This window comes from Neolamprologus brichardi, chromosome 3 (assembly GCF_056152115.1).
Source record: "Neolamprologus brichardi isolate AB-2024 chromosome 3, ASM5615211v1, whole genome shotgun sequence".
NCBI classification, from domain to species: Eukaryota; Metazoa; Chordata; class Actinopteri; order Cichliformes; family Cichlidae; genus Neolamprologus; species Neolamprologus brichardi.
The window spans coordinates 5,134,851-5,151,897 of NC_142106.1; positions in this window are offsets into that span (position 1 = coordinate 5,134,851).

Consider the following 17,047-nt stretch of genomic DNA (forward strand, 5'->3'; position numbering starts at 1 on the left):
TTTACTTTAAGTTCCGCTTTTGTTTGCAATGCTTTGGTTTTGGCAAAGACAAAAGGTTGTTCACATATTATTTATACTATTTACTATTATTTACTAGTAAATAATAAAAAAGGAAACATCACAAAAAACATTTGAAAATTCATTGAGATTTAGCAATTCAAGGAAACATCCACCTCATTTATTGAAAAAATATCTAGCTTCTAGCTTCCCAGTTCTTAGTCTGCTACTTTAGGTTTTGGTTTTTTTTGGTTTTTTTCTATCCACTGTTTGATTTTTGTACAGCAATAAAGTTCCCTCTTTTCCTTATCGCTGTCTGCCACACAGCTCAACCTTGACAGAATGACACGACCACAACACGGACCCAACAGACTCAGCTCATGATGAGAGGGAGAGAGATCTTTACTGCATCCTATGGCTGGTGAGTTGCATCACCCAAGGCCGAGACTTAAGGACATTTCCAGTTGGGCTGATCGCAACTAAAGCGATTTTCAGTAAAAATTCTCTCCTACCCCTCAAATCCCTGTGACACACAAACTCCTGTTTGTATGTTTCTATTACCATGCAGTAATATCATTTTATTAATATAGCATAATGTCAAGTTAGCTTTGCACAAAAATAAATGTCCAAAACATTCGCCAAAAAATGATTACTTTCTTACTCTGAGTACATTTTAGAGCCTGTACTTTACTGTATTTTTTGGACCATAAGGCACACTGGATTCCAAGGCGAAACAGGCAGATTAGTCTTCATTCAACTCATTCACCTTAACACTCAACATTGTTCAGTTGTAACACATAAAATACAGTTCAATACAGTCACTTTTTCAGTTCCTTCCTCTTCCACAAATCCATCTAACTCTTCATCTACGCAGCTGCTCTATTCCCATGTTCTACTGCGTGACGTATAGCCTTAAGTCTGGAGTTTACATCTGTGGGCCAGGCAATAGAAAGGAGGCTAGAGAACAGAACAACGTTGGCTGTGATGGAGAGCACTGGAAGCAGGGCTCCCTTTCCAAGAGAGACCAAGGTGTGTTGGCTATCACAGCAGAAGGATCAAGGTGAAGTGTGATGGATAAAAAGTCCAATGTTAGTGGATGTAATGAGTCCAGTAACCAGGGGAGACTGGAGACCAGGCATTGACGTCTGTGAATGACTGCTCTCCAGTATTGCTGACTGGGCCTTTTCAAGCACTGTTTGCTCCACTGTGAAAATCAAATCCTTCATATCCTTCCATTGTGTGGTTGTGTGGTTCTGTCATGTAGCGTTGCTGTGGCAGATGCGAAGAGGACCCAGCGCAGGACTCAAAAGAAACTCAAGAAGGCAGCTTTAATGAACTGTAGCAAATAACTGAGTACAATAAAACAAAAACAAAACCTGGAATATAGAAACAAAGAACTAAGGAACTGAAAAGCCAGAAACTAAGAAACTAGGAATAGACTCTGAAATAACCTGGAGAATGAGGAGCATGGAGAAACATACACAGCAACTAGGGCTACGTTCACACCGCAGGCGAAAGCGCATCAAATCCGACTTTTTTGACCCTATGCGACCCATATCCGATCATGGTATGACAGTGTGAACGGCACAAATCCAATATTTTCAAATCCGATCTGGTTCGCTTTCGTATGTGGTACTGAATCCGATACATATCTGATGTTTTAGAAAGCGACTGCTGTTTGAACGGTCATGTCACATTAAATCCGTCTTTTACGTCACTGACACAAGACAGACACCAATTATCAGCGACCGAAAAGCGCCCGAGAAGACATCGCGAACGCTTCCTGGCCATCCAGTGTAGATGTCAGTGTAACTGTTAGGAAGACAACGTTGGAGAAACGTGAACATTTTATTTGTACTGTATAATCTGCAGATTCTGACAGAAATCTGCAACTATCTTTTGAAGAAACGCTCCTCTAAAACAGCAATAAGGATAATTATTAGGTTATTTCTCTCTCCATGAATCGCTACCTTATCATGGTGGAGGGGTTTGTGTGTCCCAGGGATCCCAGGGTCTATGTTGTCTGGGGGCTTTTGCCCCCTGGTAGGGTCTCCCATAGCAAATTGGTCCTGGTGAGGGACCGGACAAAGAGCGATTCAGAACACCCTTATGAAGAAAACATCGAGGGAACAGTTTACCCTGCCCGGGATAGGGTTACCGGGGCGCCACCCTGGAGCCAGGCCAGGGGAGGGTGCCCGAGGGCAAGCGTCTGGTGGCCGGGCCTTAGTCCATGGGGCCCGGCCACCAGACCTGCTGGAAGGTGCTCTGTTGTCCTGCTGAGAGACTTCAATGCTCACGTGGGTAACGACTGTGGTCAAGACTCTTCACCTACTGGTGATGGCCAGAGGAGCTGATGGTGCGATATGGCAGCCTCGCCTCTGTCATTCTGTCCCAGGGCATGCAATCCATTATTATTTAAACCAACTGTTAACTGTTTATTTCTGTACATTTACGTATTATGATTCATATTGCCACATTCATTGACCTTGTTTACAGGTAATTTCATTGTTTGATCACGTTAAAATGTTCCTAATTTAATGTCTAAAAGTACTTGGAAAAAGGCAGAATCCCATGTAAAATTAGCGCAAGAAACTCTATTTTCATTACTGGAAATAACCGTATTTTTATGAGGAAGTTATTTTCTGTTATTTTATGGTAGTATTTTGGCGCTCCAGCTGCCGGAATATTACCGTTTTTTAAGATGTTTTTTGTAACAGTGCAACGTGGAGACAGACATAAAGAGACACAGTACACACAATCACACTCCCCAAGCGTACTCTAAGAACCGGGTCTAGGTACCCTTGCCCCTGGAGGGGGAAACTGCACCCAAACCCAGGTGGTGTTACCCCTTTCCCTGCGGTGGGGAGAAGCAGACCGTCCTGACTCCGCAGCAGCAGGGAGGCCCCACATTCCAGACCCCAGTCGGACAGCCAACTCCTCCTCCTAGCCCCCCCGCTCCAGCAGGCCGCAGAGAACGGGGGTGTGAGAAGACTCCAAACCTCCCTCCGCCCGCTCATATGTAGTGTTGATGCATATGTGTTCTAAGGTGCATTTAAAACCCAGGAGGGCATGGAGCTACCTGCCAGAGAGCAGCAGGTAAGCACATAGCCCCTCCTGATAGCCCTCAATGTCTACATGTATGTCTACGTGTATTTAAAATTGAGAGGTGGGCAACGACGCCAGGGGTGAGGTGTACACCCTGATGGTAATTTGGAGTCCGTGTAGTGCGCCCACCCCAAAGATCCTATATGTATGTGTTATGAGAGTGTGAGTAATGTGAATGTCTAAGTTGTGAGATAAAATTGAGTGCAGCAGCGCCGCCCGGCCCCACAGAGTCCGGGACAGCCCACCCGAACCCACCACAGAGAAAACTGCACCCACCCCATCATCCACTCATCTTCCAGACTACACAAGACAATAGACGCCCAGGCTGAGATCTTCCTCCACCTCTCCTGTATCTCCCCCTCCTGCAGAGTGAGTTCCTGAAGAGAGGAAAGCTCCTGCAAGATGTGACAACCTCCCCGACCAATTGAAGAGCCCCCCAGGTGGCTCGATGCACTGGCGGCTCCCTGCGCTGGGGCTGGGCCCCCATACACCACCCCACCCACAGCCCCGGCAACACACCAACCAGGACCCAAGCCCCCGAGGCCCGGCCAGGGCCCGAGCCCAGAGACGGAGCTCCCCGGGAACCTCACGCCCGTCCCGGACCCACCCAGGGGCAGTCAGGCTACCAGGTCAGTAACCCACGTCTGTCAGCACAGACCCTCCCCTAGCCCCACTGCATGCAGCCACGAGGAAACCGTCACCTAAAAGCCAACAGGGCCCTTAATAGGCAATGACCACTACCCCGCGTTGAGCCCCCTAAGGAAGATGCTCCTGGGGAACCTCCCGACACCCTAAGCCTGTCCCTACCCCCACACCAATCACAGCAGTGAAGGTGGGACCAAACTATGACCCCCCACCCCCACTAGGTGAGGGAGCTGATCAAAGGAGCCCAGAGCAATTGATCTGATGTGGTGGCAGAGGCTGTATCAAGACTAATGTAATCTAATAGATAATTTCTATATTGGTTAGAATTAACATTATTTTTATTTTTCCAGTTCATGAGGACTGTTTTCTTGGCTATGCATAGGGCAGTGAAAACCATATGGGCTATATTCTTTCAGAATCAGAATCAGAATCAGAATACTTTATTAACCCCGAAGGAAATTAGGGTTACAGCAGGCAGCACGCTAATGGCGCATGCGCACTTACAAAGGAACCTTCTGACCAACTTTACACAAACATCACATTGGGGAGACATGTCAGAAAGGTAGGCTGATAGGAAAAAAACAACGAAAATACATAACATGAAGTAAGAGGAGGAGAAAAAAAACTCCACTCAGACTGAGCTCCTAGTGGGAGAACAGTTTGATAACAGAAAAAACACCTCAGCAGAAAAAGCACATGACTATCAATACACCATAGAAACACAAGACAAGCAACAGCATGGAATGGGGGGAACAGTCTAAACACAGTCGTTATCAGGTTGTTTTGTTCAGCTCCAGCCTTGAGGCCGCAGCTGGCGCCGAAGGGGTCTCCGCATGAAGTGATGATAGTTTTTACTTTAGTGCGAACAACTCATATGAATTTCAAAGCTGTTCTAACAGTCCAACACTGGTCTCTCAATCTCCCGTTGGAGAGCCGTGAGCTTTCTATGCTTTTATCCAAACTTACGTTCCGTGATGTTGTCATTCTTTTTGCTCAAAGAGCAGGTTCTGAGAACTCACGACCGCAGTGCACTTCCCCAAGATGTGATCGAATTTGCGCTCAAAGGTGTTTTTCGAGCTTGACCCTCCAGATGTAATCCAGTTTTTCACTCAGAGGTCTTGTTCTGAGTATTCACGGCAGCCGTGCGTTCTCCAAGATCTTCTCCGTGCTGCACTCAATGAGCCCATTTTTAGAAACTCACGCCTCGTCCCATCATTTCAATCCCAGCGGGCAGCATTGTGGGGGTTTGAACAGCCAGTTCCGCTTCCTTAATTCTTTGATAAGTCAGGGCCAAGCCAGCTCCAATCAGCAAGAACCCTGTTATCATGGTTCCGAATAGGTAGATATCTTCAGCAGTCAGGCTCACCCGAGCCCAGACTTGTGGTTGAGAAGGGGTGTCAATTGCATTCAGAGACCAGTTGATCAAATCCAAATCCATAATTCCTGTAGTGACATTATCTAAGCTGCCCAACAAACACACTAAAGGGGAAGTTGGAATGTTACATTTTAGACACTTCGATAAGTCTTCACATACCTCGCGCCAAAACTTCTGAACTGGTGGACAGAACCAAAGAGCGTGGATATAATTGTCCGGTGAATTGGTTTGGCAGTGTGAGCAGTTGTTGGTAGACATAAAGCCCATCTTGAACATCCGATGACCTGTATAGTGCACTCTATGTAGTATTTTGTATTGAATTAATTGAAGACTGGGATTTCTAATTAGATGAAAGGTTTTTAAGCAAATCTGAGACCAGAAGTTTTGGTCTAAGTTAACTGATAAATCCGCTTCCCATTTTGCAATAGGAAGTGATATTGATTCATCTGTTTTAGAAAGCATTCTGTATATTTTGGAAAGTAATTTGGGGGTTTTAAGAGTAAGAAATTGAACCACACTTGGTGGTGTTTGTAGTTCAACTTGACCCGGTTTTAATTTCTTTTTTACTATGGATTTAATTTGTTGATATTCTAAAGATCTTTTCTTGTTGATCCCATATTGTGTAACTAGTCTGTCAAATGAAATAAATTCTGTTCCTTCTAGTATATGTTCTAAATATTGGATTCCTTTACCACTCCAATCTGAAAAGTTTATCATATTATTGTTTTGTGATATGTGAAGGTTGTTCCAGATAGGTGTACGTTTGCATGGGATTAATGAAGACTTTGTCAATTTCAGAAACTCCCACCATGCTGTCAGAGAAGAGCTGATGTAGACGCTTTTGAAGCATTCATGTCGTTGGATGTTTGAACTGATAAATGGTACATCTGAAATCTCTAGATTATTGCAAAGTGCTTGTTCTACATCTAGCCAAGGTTCATCTAAGAGGGTATGTTTTAGCCATCCTGAGATAAACTGAAGCCTGTTGGCTAAGAAGTAGTGCTGAAAGTTAGGTAGTTCTAATCCTCCTTTATCCTTGGTCTTTTGTAGTGTTTTTAAGCTTATACGTGGAGGTTTATTTTTCCAAAGGAATTTGGACATACATGAATCTAAGATCTAAACCAATCTTGTGGCAGTTTAGTTGGGATCATTGAGAATAAATAATTTGTTTTTGGTAAGACCATCACTTTTATAGCAGCAACCCTTCCCATGAGTGATATGGGTAGACATTTCCACCTAGCCAGATCTCCTTCTACTTTCTTTAAAAGTGGGATATGGTTTAATTTAGTTAGATCTGCAAGCTTGGGAGAAACATTAATACCTAAATATTTTATATTTCCCGATTGCAGTGGAGTAGAAGAGGAATTATGGAAGGAGCAGTTAATGGGAAGGACTGTAGATTTTGACCAGTTAATTGAGTAATCTGATATTCTTGCAAAAGAGTTTATCAATTCAATCACCCCAGATATATTGGTTTGTGAATTTTGGAGAAAGAGTAACACATCATCCGCATAAAGGCTGATTTTATGTTCCACGTTCTTGCATTTTATTCCCTTAATAACTGAATTCTGTCTAATTGCTGCTGCTAGTGGTTCAATAAAAATTGCAAACAGTGAAGGGGAGAGTGGGCATCCCTGCCTGGTGCCCCTCAGGACACAGAAGCTGGAGGATGTCTGGTCATTTGTTCTGACAGAAGCTGTTGGGGAATTATATAATATTTTTAACCAGTTAATGAAAGAGGTTCCAAAACCAAATTTGTGTAAAGTTGCAAATAGAAATTTCCAGTTAACTCTGTCAAACGCTTTTTCTGCATCTAAAGAAAATATTGTAGTTTCAAGGTTTTTACTGTATGAGTAGTCTATCAAATTAAGTAATCTGCGTGTATTTGTTGATGAGTGCCTACCTTTTATGAAACCAGTTTGGTCAGGATGAATTAAGAGGGGGGTTATTTTCTCTAGTCTCTTTGAGAGAGCTTTGCAGATTATTTTAATGTCTACATTTATAAGGGATATTGGACAATAGCTTGAGGGATATACAGGGTCTTTGCCTGGTTTTAGCAGGAGATTAATGTTTGCAGAATTCATATTTGATGGAAGTTTTCCCTTTTCTTTGATTTCCAACAATGTTCTGTGAAAAACTGGTGCTAGAATCGTCCAGAATTCTTTGTAGAATTCTGCAGGAAAGCCATCTGGACCTGGAGCCTTATTATTGGGCATACTTATCAGGGCTTCCTGGAGTTCACCTGGTGTCAGTGGCAAATCCAGTGCCATTGCTTGAGTGTCTAATAATTTTGGAAGAGTTATGTTGTCCAAAAACTGATCAATTTCCTTTTTAGATGGGTTTATTTGTGGTGAATACAATCTTTTATAGAAATCCCTGAAAATGTTTTTTATTTGTTTCGGTTCATATACTGTGTTTCCAGATGAATCTTGAGCAGCACATATAGTTGTTTTTTCGTTATTTATTTTTAGCTGGTTTGCTAGAAATTGACCAGATTTATTACTATGTTCATAATTTTGTAAGCGTAGTCTTTGTACTAAGAATTTTGTTTTTTTTATCAATTATCTCATTTAATTCTAGTTTTGTTTTGCGTATTTTGTTCAATGTTTCTTGATCTTGGTGGGACGCGTAGGCTTCTTCTAGGGATTTGATGTTTTTTCTAATTCCTGAATATTTTTGTTTTCTTTTTTCTTTTTATGTGATGAGAAAGAAATTATTTTACCTCTCATCACAGCTTTCCCTGCTTCCCATAGAACAGAAGCTGATGTTCCGGGAGTGTCATTAAAGTCTAAATATGAAGTCCACTCTTTTTTAAAATATTTAATAAAGTCTTCATCTTTAAGTAGTGATGTATTAAATCTCCAGTTTTTACTTGGCGTAGTATTATTCTTGTGTATCAGTGTTAAAGATACAGAAGCATGATCGCTGACAGCTATAGGGTGAATCTCAGTGTCTGAAATGTCACTCAGCAGTGAGCTGCTGACCAAAAAATAATCCAGACCAGAGTAGGAGTGATGGACATGTGAGAAAAAGTATATTCCTTACTGGTGGGGTGAAGGGAGCGCCATGCATCGCAAAGACCAAAGTCGCTCATATACTGTTTGATTATATTTGTGGATTGCCAATTACGCTGAGTTCCTGCTGTATTGGGCCTATCCATTTCTTCATTTAGTGTGCCATCTAAGTGTTCAGAGAGTGCACTGAAAAAAATGTGAAAGAATGAGGGATCATCAACATTTGGACCATTTACACTTACAATACATAGCTTTTTATCACGTATAGATAGTTTAATGATTAAGAATCAGCCCTCTGGATCTATAACTGTAACGAGAACTGTGAAATTAATATTTTTATGTATTAAACTTGCTACCCCTTTGTCTAGAATTATAACAAGCTGAGAACACATTAGGAAACTCAGGTGTTTTAAGTTCTTTTAAACCTCTAAGAGGTTTAAAAGAACGTCTGTGTATAACTAGGGGTGTACGCTGTGTGTGTCGCTTAGACAGGTGGAGAGAATACATCACTTGTTCGTAAATAAACAGAAGGAGAGAGAGAAAGAATGTGTGGCGAGATGCTCCCTGAGTTTGACTATGTGTGTCCATATTTACTAATATGAGTACGCTTGACTTAAGTGTGTGTATCCTATACGACTTTGTGCGCTCTCTGACTGATGTAAATGTGCTGCCGTTGAGCGAATGACTGTGCGTGATCGTGCTGTGCGTATGTGTCGAAATAAAGGATGTTGTTTGTGGATGAGTGTGGAAGAACGTGATCGAAGCAGTGAAAGAAAATAAGAAGAAAGAAAGAAACCAAGGATAAGGGTGAGCAGCATAAAAACAAGAGGGGGAAAAAGAGAGAAAAAGAAACGAGAAGGAAAAAACCCGGAAACATTCCAATTAAACCATTGACGGAGAGTGACGTTGTTAATTCTGCTATGAAATCACACTTAAATGGTAAATGGCCTGTATTTATATAGCGCTTTACTAGTCCCTAAGGACCCCAAAGCGCTTTACATATCCAGTCATCCACCCATTCACGCACACATTCACACACTGGTGATGGTAAGCTACAATGTAACCACAGCCACCCTGGGGCGCACTGACAGATGTGAGGCTGCCGGACACTGGCGCCACCGGGCCCTCTGACCAGAAGCAGATGGTGATAAAAGAACATGAAACGAGTATTCGACTGGAAATGTTCATTGTACAGTTTGACCTTTGCAATTTGATACCAGTAAGTTAAACAGATGTTAATGCAAGTTAGTGTGAGTGGATAGGGAAAGGGTGTAGCAGATTCTTATCTGGTGTGAAGTTAATACAGCCACGGAGTGATGTCGGGGTCGCGGTGGAGCTGTCTGTCCACGTACAGCTGGTCCACAGCGATAACAGCGCGGAAGCCCTTCTGGATGAAGCCGCGTCGGATTGGGAAGAGGACCCTGCGTCGTTCCAGGATCTCTTTGGGGAACTGGTCATTCACGCTGAAGTCCGTTCCTTTTAATTCCCTGCCACGGCTTTTCACATGTTCCTTTTGTTTGAAGTGGCCAAATTTGGCCACAATAGGACGTGGTCTCCCGGCCGCATCCTGCATGGGGCCGAGGCGATGTACCCTATCGAAGACGATGTTCTTCACCGTGTCCTCCGGCAGCTTCAGGTGGGTTTTGATGAAGCTTTTTACCGTGGTCTCCGCGTTCTCTCCAGCGGCTTCTGGAATACCAGAAAATACTGTATTATCACGCATGCTACAAGCTTGTAGATCAATAACTGTTTCTTTTATTTTTTTATTTTCTCTATTTAGCTGAGTAACATTGTCTGTGAGACATTTCACCGACTCTGTTAGCGTGGCATTTTCAGCAGCGAGCGTTTCCACCTGCTGCTGGCTGAACTCCAGGGATTCTCACAAGGATTTAAATTTCTAGTGAAGAATCTCCACCAAGGACAGCCTTGCATCGAAACTGGACAATCGTTGGTCGATTGACTCCAGTATGTCGACAATATCTTTGCCGGCTGGTGATGTTGTGCCGGGGGAATCTGCCGGGTGTTGTCTTTTTGACGACGGCGTCTCAGATTTGGCCGGGGAAGCTGCACTCTGGGCCTTCTTCATCACGAGATTCTGGAAGCACTGATCAATGTAATCTTGGAGAGCCTCTAAACTCTCCCTGTTGTTCTCCAGTGTGTTGGAGATGATTTAGACAAATGTTGTTAGTTATAAGAATATTGATAAGTGTATTTGGTAATACTGAAGCTTAAAGGAATTTGTTCAAATCTAAACTACCATTCGCTTTAATTTTCCACCAAAATCTCCGGCGTCTGACGTCAGTTACAACATGAGTCGCTTACCTTGTCCGTCACTTACCGCCTCACTTCCGTCACTTACCTCTGTGTATGGTTTTGGGGACCAGGGTGGGGTCAATCTTTTCAACTCTTATGTTACGTTCCTGTACCCCTAGACTGGGGCGTAACAATGATTAATGAGTTTTAGAACAGTGTTATAAATTAGCTTATTCATCATGAATGAAGTGTTTAAAGCAGTGCTTGTAAACTATTACCTGATCATGAGAAATACTTTGTAGATGCTGTAGAGATAATTAAGTAACCATTAACTAATGCTTATACAAACAAAGGCTGAAACGGGAAGTTCCGGTTCAGAGGAAGGTCGCGCGCTGGACGGATCAATCGGTGGCCGCGTTACAGGACGCACTCGACGACGCAGACTGGGACATGTTCAGAAACAGCTCCGACGATGATGTCAACGTGTTTACGGAAGCGGTTGTGGGATTCATCGGGAAACTAGCGGATGATACCGTGGAGACAAAGACTATCACAACGTTTCCCAACCAGAAGCCGTGGGTGGATAAAACCATCCGCGACGCTCTGAGATCCCGCACCGCTGCCTACAACACGGGACTCACGACGGGGGACATGGACCTGTACAAAGCCGCGTCATATAACGTGCGGAAGGCGGTGAAAGAGGCGAAGCAGCGCTACGGGAGGAAACTAGAGTCACAACTCCAACAGAGTGACTCTAGGAGCCTGTGGCGGGGACTAAGGACAATAACGGATTATAAAGCACCAACAACCGGTATGACGAACACGGCCGTGACTCTGGCAGATGAGCTGAACACTTTCTATGCTCGCTTCGAGGCTGCAGCTAAGGACTCCAACGATGCTAGTGCTAGCGGCGCTAACGGCTGCAGACAGGAAGATACTGCCAGCACCGGAAATGTGCTCGTCATCTCCGAGCATGAAGTAAGGAGAGCCTTCAAGAGAGTGAACACCAGGAAAGCAGCAGGACCAGACGGCATCCCAGGTCGTATCCTCAGAGACTGCGCATACCAGCTAGCACCTGTGTTCACTGAGATATTCAACATCTCTTTATCTCAGTCGGTGATCCCCACATGCTTCAAAGAGTCCATCATTGTTCCTGTCCCAAAGAAACCCCACCCTGCTTCTCTCAATGACTATCGCCCTGTAGCCCTCACCTCAGTAGTGATGAAGTGCTTTGAACGCCTGGTCAGAGACTTCATAATTTCTTCACTACCAGACACACTGGACCCACTACAGTTCGCTTACCGTCCAAATCGTTCCACAGACGATGCCATCTCTCATCTCCTCCACACATCACTTACTCACTTGGACACTAGAAGGGGGAACTATGTTAAAATGCTCTTCATAGACTACAGCTCTGCATTTAATACCATAATTCCCTCCACACTCACCACCAAGCTGGAGCATCTGGGACTCAGCTCATCTATGTGTCAGTGGATCTCCAACTTCCTAACTGGCAGACCACAGGCAGTAAGGATGGGCGGACATGTCTCAGCCTCCACCACTCTCAGCACTGGAGCCCCCCAGGGGTGTGTTCTGAGCCCCCTGCTGTACTCCCTGTACACATATGACTGTGTGGCCACTACCAGCTCCACCACCATCATCAAGTTTGCTGACGACACCGTCGTGGTGGGCCTGATCTCTGACAACAACGAGACGCCCTACCTGAAGGAGATTAGGAATCTGGAGAACTGGTGCCAGAGGAACAACCTCCTTCTAAACGTCAGTAAGACAAAGGAGTTGATAGTGGACTTCAGCACTAAGCAGGAGAGGAACTACCAGACCCCCGTCATCAACGAGTGCCCAGTGGAGAGAGTGGACAGCTTCAAATACCTCGGAGTTCACATCACGCAGGACCTGTCATGGTCCTGTCACATCAACACCGTGGTGAAAAAGGCCTGTCAGCGTCTCTACCACCTCAGACGCTTGAGAGACTTCCGACTGCCCCCCAAGGTGCTCAGGAACTTTTACTCCTGCACCATAGAGAGCATCCTGACGGGAAACATCTTAACCTGGTTCGGGAACAGCACCATGCAGGACAGACGAGCTCTACAGAGGGTTGTGCGTTCAGCTGAGCGCACCATCCGCTCAGAGCTCCCTGACCTGCACTCAATCTACAGCAGACGGTGCTGGACCAAGGCCAGGAAGATCGTGAAGGACCTCAGCCACCCCAACAACGGACTGTTCTCTCTGTTGAGGTCAGGAAAGCGATTCTGCTCCCTGAAGACCAACACAGAGAGACTGAGGAGGAGCTTCTTCCCGCAGGCGATACGGTCTCTCAATCACACCACCACACAGGACTGACCCACACATATAGTTCTTACACACACTGGACACTCTGGACATTGTTTTCACTTCATCACTTTAAGCATATTTGCACAACACTGGACATTATATTCCTCATTTCCAGTTAATATTTGTACAGCTGCTGTTATTGTGTGTATATATATTTATATTTCTCATACATTCTATATATGTTTATATATGTCTATACTGTGTATTTTGTTGTACAGTTATCTTATTTTCAACTTTAATTTATATATTTTATCTTATTCTTTCCCAGTTAAATTACCCTTCATTCTAATTTGTGTTGTACAGTTATCTCATTCTTAACTTAATTTTTTATATTTTATTTTATTTTATTCCTTCCTGGTTAAATTTACCCCTTTTTTATTTTCATATTTATTTATTTATTTCCTATCTTATTCATAGCCTTTTTTTTTTTTAAGGTCACGAGCAGTTGTCCAAGCATTTCACTGCATATCGTACTGTGTATGACTGTGTATGTGACAAATAAAATTTGATTTGATTTGATTTGATTTGATTTGATAATAGTGTGCACTTATTATAAGGTGTTACCAAATTGTTTAAGTCAAAATAAATATAATCTAAATAAAATAATTTAACTCAAATGAAAGAACATTTTTTTATTAACTTAAGCTCTGTAAGGTAGTAGGACCTGTTTTTTAATTAAGTTTTTCCTTTTGGTAGTAAGTAAAAGGAAAAAAACAGCGGATGACAGCGCTGTAAACAACGGTAGACTTGTGCGTAAGAAGCAAGCGAATAATACAGAAAAAAAAGATTTTTAGACAGGAAACTGTTCTTGGAGTACACAGAGAGAGCAAGAGAGAGAGAGGCAGAGATGTGTATGAAGTGTGATTTTTATCGTGGTAGAAGCAAAACAGCAAAAAGTAAGAGGGAATCCATGACGATGTTTATGTGAAGCGTATCTTCTTTTACAGTGAGCTGTCGGCTTTCAGCCTCACTGATTCTGATCTGTAGGCGGGTCCCCGCTTTGTGTTTATGTCTTTGTGCAGAATCCACGTACATGGTCTCATTTACTGTTTTAGCTGCTTGGTGATGGTCGAAATTTTGTGCGGTTTAACCTGAGATTCTGGCATAAATTTATATTTAAAAAATGATTCAGGATTTTAATGAATTGATATCACGTTATCCAAGCCAGAATCGATTCTAATCGATTAAATTGATTATCAAAACCAACCCCTGAGTCTGTCTCATTGTGTTTATAAACTATATTTCAAATATTTAAGATTTGGTCACGTGACCATACAAATGCTTTTTAAAAACCAAAATATCTGTAAATGACGTGTGTTGGTGCTCAAAGAAACATATTCAAGGTTACACAAAGGGGATTCTACTTTAGTATGCAAATCATCTGGAAATCAAGTTCCTAAAACAGGAAACAAATGCAAAAAAGCGGTGCATAGTTCTGGGAACAGACAACATGGTGAAAAATAAAATAAGCAAATAAGCTCAAGCGTGGTTCTAGGGACAGACAACATTGGTATTTGTAGCAACAAGTGGGGAAGGATAATAGGGTTTGTGCTTCTCATTTGTCTTTATGAATCAGGGTGCTGTACAGATCATGAGGAGGTAATTATTTGTATTCAACTTGTTTTTATTCCCTGATACAAAAATATAAATTAAAATTTTTGGGTGAAATGGATCTGAGGTGAGAAGTGTTAGGGGTTAGGTGAGGAGATTATAAGCACATTATGGAGACTCCAAAAGTTGAAAAATATCACGAGTTAGGGAGAATTTTGACACAATAATGCCCAATAAAAAATAAGCCTTAAATCAGTCTTAGAGAGCACCGTCGGTTAGGTGTGTGTGTGTGAATGTTTGTGTATTAGGGCACGCACACATTACTTTTGCAGTCGAGTAATCTCTCAATTATTCCATTGATTAATTATGCAATCGGATAAGAAATACTTTTGTCTTATTAATGAGCAATAATAAATAATCCAAAGAGAAAAACACAGATCTTTCAGAATAACATTTTTACAATCAAATAATTTAAAGCACTAAATGAATTGCTGCAGCCCTAGTAGGTATTTGGTAATTGATAAATCATAATGTGGGTACTTACCAGTGGTTATGTAACCACTGGTATGTGTTAAAGGCCTTCGATGGGGTTTTAACAGAAAAGCAGAGACAGGAGACACCAGTTGTATTCTGTCTGCAGGCTCTTCCTCATCTTTTATTAATAGAGTTAAACAGCGTTCTTTTCTTTTCATTTAGACACACACATTTCTTTTTTAACAACAAAAACACATTCAATCAGGTCCATAGCTCAAACCCTTTTGGTTATCTTGCTTTCTCGCAAGAATAAACTTACAAAATAGTTATTGTATTTCAGTATCCTTATTTACAATAAACCTGTAACCAACTTCTACTTTTACAAATGGCGCAAATCAGCTCTGAAGAATATGACACAGTTTCCTGAGTGTTCACTGAAGTGTTTAGCTCTCTGCATAAGCCAGACAGAGACATTCAGCTGAGGTCCAAAGATCTGTGTACTAATTTAATTTATTAAATGTCTTACTCTTGCTCTGTTTGATTCTGATCTGTTGCTGAGTCACTGATGGAAATGCAGGTTACACAGAATAAACATCACACTTTTCAGCCAATTATGTTCAATCCACTTTAAACTGTGACAAACTGAAGCATTCATGTTTTTGGATTTTACAATAGTGTTGCGTTAGACTGCTATATTTTTATGTTCTTTATACTGTAGATTTTTCAGTCTCTGAAATAGTTGCCAATCATAAGGATCATTTTCTGTAGAAGAGCAGGATGATAACCTGCTGTGTGTGAACGTCTATCATGTTAGGGTCAGTGAATCGAGCTAATGGAAAGATATCCTGGATATGCTGAACTTACTCCGTGGTATACAGGACAATGCAACTGGACTGCCCTTTTACCCTCATGATTAATATTCAAAAGAAAAATATTAGTTTAACATCCAGTCTGTACAATCTGTTTCATCGTTTCAAAAAAGCGTTATCGCTTTAACAAAGATTATGCGTGTATACACAAGCCATGCTGATTATTGAAAAGAAAACCACAAACATCAGATGTTAATACGATTTCATTTTTATTCTACTAATAATCACAAATATCACACAAAGACTTCAAAACTTATAACAGCCAGCTGGTTTTCAGAATACAGCTGGATAAATATTTTAGAAGAGATAATTGAATCTTTTCCGAAGCAGGTTTGACACCAGACTTTCGAATCTATGAACAGACAACATGCTGTGATCAAAATGTTCTCTTTCCTCCTTAAACAAGTTTTCCATGTTGGTTTATTTCAAAATTCATGTTTGAAACGAGTATAACACGAATGAACATCAGGGAATAATGATCTGATAGAAATAACCTATAATTGAGTCTGGTGTTTGACATACAGCGCGGGTTGTGCAATCTATATAACTTGAAGAAATGTGAAAGACCCAAAAACAAAAATACACAAAAATGATAGCATAGCTGGGAGAAAAATTACAAAACTAAGATTACAACAGTAACTATGGCAACATCAGTGCAAGCTTTCCTCTCTTATTTATAAGTTGGCTTCTTGTGTCTTTGTTTGCTCCTCCACCATTAATCAAGTTTAAGTGTCAGATATGAGGACATCCAGCATGCACTGCAAATACAGTCCCTTGAAAGGGATCATCCATATTAAAATCAAGTAAGGCTTGGCACTTCTGTGGTGCCATTTAAAGCTGCCATTGAAATGGTTGTCAAACATTTAAAGCAGAACCAGGACATAAACAGTGCAATGTTTTGTTGTCCACACTTTAAGCCAGCCGAGGTCACTCTCCGAATGAAACAGATCTATGGTTCCCATTAAACATCCTGCACAAATCGCCTGTGCGTTTAGGACAGTGTCTAAAATGATGAATCCAAACTTTTCATGAAAATGTCAAGATTAACCACAAAACTATTGGCCAGATCTAATAATTTCTGCCAAACTACAACCTAAACTAACTAAATTGGTTTTAGTAGAACTTTACACTCTATATACAAAACAGCTCAGCACAGCATGTTGTTAACTTCACACAGAAGGACAGTGTCTAAAGTGTTGAAAGAGATGCCGCAAAACAAAACAAGAGACTAGAGCCTATCAGGAAAACTAGTGAGTGGACCTCTGATTAAAGAATTTCTACCAAACCACAACTGCAGCTGAACAAATGAGCTGTTGGTGGAACTTTACACTCTGAAATATTGAAAGATTTAAAGGATGAGACAGCTCAGCACAGCATGTTATTAACTTCACACATGAAGTGGTTCAGTCCAG